This window comes from Cololabis saira, chromosome 10 (genome assembly GCF_033807715.1).
Source record: "Cololabis saira isolate AMF1-May2022 chromosome 10, fColSai1.1, whole genome shotgun sequence".
Taxonomy (NCBI): domain Eukaryota; kingdom Metazoa; phylum Chordata; class Actinopteri; order Beloniformes; family Belonidae; genus Cololabis; species Cololabis saira.
This window is the reverse complement of record NC_084596.1, coordinates 42,878,864-42,883,112: the sequence shown is the minus strand read 5'-3', so window position 1 is coordinate 42,883,112 and position 4,249 is coordinate 42,878,864.

Sequence of the window (4,249 nt, the reverse complement as noted above, 5' to 3'; positions counted from 1 at the left end):
CTATCGCGAGAGCTCCTCTGTGGGCGTGGGCGCCGCCGGTGGGCGTGGCCTAGGGACCGAAGGCTCCGCATTGTAGAGGCGCTTTCAGCAGGAAAGACGGAGTTTTGATTGACAGCAGCGGACCACGTGGTTACTGCAGAGCTGGAAAGAAATACAACTCTGGAAGAGGAAAAGTTACCGCTTTACTAGTGTCAGAACAGAAAGCTGGGCAGAGGTCACCTTTGGTGGTGAACAACACACACATATATATATACAGGACTGTGTCAGAAAATTAGAATATTGTGATTTTCTGTAATGCAATTACAAAAACAAAAATGTCATACATTCTGGATTCATTACAAATCAACTGAAATATTGCAAGCCTTTTATTATTTTAATATTGCTGATCATGGCTTACAGCTTAAGAAAACTCAAATATCCTATCTCAAAAAATTAGAATATTCTGGGAATCTTAATCTTAAACTGTAAGCCATAATTAGCAATGTTAGAATAATAAAAGGCTTGCAATATTTCAGTTGATTTGTAATGAATCCAGAATGTATGACATTTTTGTTTTTTTAATTGCATTACAGAAAATAAAGAACTTTATCACAATATTCTAATTTTCTGAGACAGTCCTGAATACATTTTTGTATATATATATAAATGTATTGAACTTGAAAACAAAAGAAAGTGCTTCAAATTAACTTTCTTGGACAAGGCTAATTTTACAGTTTCCAAATGAATGATACAGTACAAGACAGCATGATGACAGACATCTCTCTATCTCCTAAATAGTATTTTTACCTACTTTTAATGCTTTAATTACAATATATGTTGACAAAACATACTTTACTTAAAGTCAAACCAGGAATTACAGTTTTTTGTGACTTCTTTGCCATTGCCTTTATCTTAATAAATCACAGTTTCAATACAATTGTTTTTGTTAATAATTTTTTTTTGTCATCAGAAATAATTTAACTGAACTGTAGGCTCCGTTAGTCCATCTAAACAACAGATTACCTTGAACGATCCCCAGATTACAGACAAATTGGCGTCTGCCACCGACTGCTCACCTTGAAATGAGAACAAACATAAAACCCACTGCCAGCACTTTTACCTCCCCAGACCCCACGGTCCACAAATAGTGCTTTCTTATTGCTGCAGCTGTGAAAATGTCAGCAGAGGAGCTACAGGAAAGAAAGTGCAGGCGTATTTAGTTTGGTCTGTGTGCTGACCAAGTCGACACTTTTTTTTTTTTTTTTTTCCAGTAGTTGTCTGGGTCCTTTTTTTAATAATTTTTCTGGTACTTTTTCCAACTCAAAAGTCAAATCATTGCTTATATTAAGCTTGAATAACTTTACAATTCATGCCTAATGTGCCATGTTTTGCAACCACCTGCCCTGAAGCCAAAACCAGTACCAGTCAGCTTTTTGAATTAGATTTACTTTACACATAAACACACAGCTTGGGTGCCAGAAGCTTGAAAAATAAGAAAATATTGATAATGTGGTTGTTAAATCACTAACTGTTGTGTTAACACAGACAGGGCTGACAAATCAACAGCCCCTGTGATTGGGCATCGGTAGTGGGTTGCAGCAAAGCAGTCGCCACCGGTGGTAAATTATTAGTAAATCTTGTAAACAGGCAGTTTCTTTCTCTTTTTTTTGATAGTCAGTTTTGCAAGTGCATTGATTTGACAACACTTTTAATTACTGATTATCAAACTAAAACAGTCTTAGTGAGATTAAGTGACTGACCCTGTAATTGCTCTTTTGGGATGACTTCAGTAATGACATGTTTATGCCCGGCTGCTAGCGTGTATTTTGCAGAATTGATGATTGGTTGACGCTGTCTCAGGATTACACGATGTTCCCCCCCACCACAATTTTCATGCATTTTGTGTCATACTTGCTTTGGAATTTCAAGGGGAACATTATTTAGCTGCATCTACAACAACAAAAAACTTTTTTTGGAGCAGGCATTTTGGCACCTCATGTCAGACGCCGCTATATCTCCTGCTAAATAAAACAGTGGACATAAATTAGACCAAATGCTCTCAACATTTCAAGGATTTATACCTCTGAAAGTTCAACGGCAGTTTTTATAGTGGCCGTTGTTGGAGTTGCTTGCTGTTTAAGGCCAAGAATGCCTGACCATAGACACTATAGTCTCAGCAGACATTCATTTACCTGTTTTTTCTGTGCAATCATCATTCAGCAACGTGGCTCTAATCAAGCAGCAAAGTTGCATTTCTCCGTTCATATTTGTTCAAACAGAACTGTTTAAATGGGATTCATACATGTGGGAGGTGAGAGCACGCATTTGGAGCTCCCACTCGCCGCACCATAACAACGCTCCAACTGTGCACAGTCATGGAGAAAAGCTGAAAAATAACACTGCGACGAACTTGGCTCCGCACTTTCCCTGGAAAGACCTGGATTCTTCACCAGGTTGCCAAGAAACACAGTAAGGTAGAATGTGCACATGAAGGTGCAAAAAAGGGGGGAAAATGCAAAAAAAGAAGGCACTTTCCGGAAATCTTTAACAAAAGAATTATTGTAGTACCTAACGTTCCTTGCTATTACAGTAGAACATCGTCTTTTGTGAATAAATGTTGTTACATTTTAACTAGATCCTGTTGAGTGGTGTTTGTTTTACTACGTTAAGACAGAGCTGTCCCAGGGAGCACGCCACCACCCCCCCCCAGCAAACATCAGACTACAGAACATTGTTGGGATTTGTACTCTTGTGTCCTGTGATTCATTCATTTCATATCTCAACAACTGTCATATTGTCAACTGTCAGATTCCCTTCAGATCTTGAACTTAAAGGGGACCTATTATGGCATCTAATACCTATTTTAAACAGGCCTTGAATGTCTTAAAAACAAGCTTTTGATTGTTTTTGCTAAATAAATTAGAAATTCAGCCTCTAAACTATGTCTTTATCTTCCCATTCTCTAACCTCATTATCTATGCGGGATTCTGAGTGGGCGGGGCTATGATAATGAGGCTCTGTGCTGATTGGCTGCCTGAATGACGCGATACACCGCTACGAAAAAATGGCGGAAGCTCCGGCCGGCAGAGTTAGTTGTGGGCGTGGTTTCACGTATCAGAGGACAAACTATGTAAATTACATTTTGGTTACGTAACGAAAGGGAGCAGAATCTGAACGGCTCACATCACACTGGATGGCTCATCCGGGCGGCTGTACAGACACTGCAGAATTTAGTTGCTTTCCTCCTTCTCTGAGTTGGCAGGCTGAGGGGAGACCACTTTATATATGTTAAAGCAAGAAAAAACCAGTTTTTCATAATAGGTCCCCTTTAAATCACTCACAACCTTGTAAACCTTGGGTAAACCTGCACAGTATCATATACTATAACTTTCTCCTTAGCTCCCAAACAAAATTGCTATTTACTAGAACAACTGAATATCTACTACAAGGATTGATGTTAATGATTTTATGATCCTGTTGTGGTGGATATACACACACAGGACAATTGTTAATTCTCAGAGTTATAATTTCACGGCGACCTCGCCCATGTTACAATGCCTTGTTGTTTCCTTTTACTAGGGATATTCTTTCCTTTAATTATACGTGCTACTTTAAGAGTAGAGACACACCTCAGAGGTGCTGACGTCTTTACCTGCGCGACAGGTTTTCTGATTGTGGTTTTCGGTTATTCACTGTGTTAATTGAATTAAATGGAGTGCTCTCCAAAGAGGAATTCATCTCCGTCGTTTCTCTGCCTACATCAACCGCACTCCTACATTGGTGACCCCGTTTTTCTCTCGGACGTTTCCAGGGATTACTGAACATGTCTGCTTCACTGAAGTTGCCCGAATTTTGGGAACAAAACGCGAGCGCATGGTTTGCGCAGGCTGAGGCTCAATTCGCCATTAAGGACATTACAGCAGATGACATAAAGTTTTATCATGTCGTGGCATCTCTCACCAGCGCGACTGCAGGGAGAGTGGTGAGTCTGCTAGAACGTCCTCCGACGCGGTACAAATACACCACTCTGAAGGCACATTTACTGGACACTTTTGGACTCTCCGAATCCAAGCGTGCGCGCCAGCTCCTCTCTCTCCCCGCTCTCGGCGACAGCAAGCCTTCTGAGCGGATGGATCACATGCTGGCTCTGCTGGGAGACCACCAGCCCTGTTTCATTTTCCAGGAGATATTCCTGCAGCAGCTGCCTGACCAGGTTCGTTTGGCTCTGGCTAACTCTTCTATTACTGATTTTCGCCAGTTGGCCAGGGAG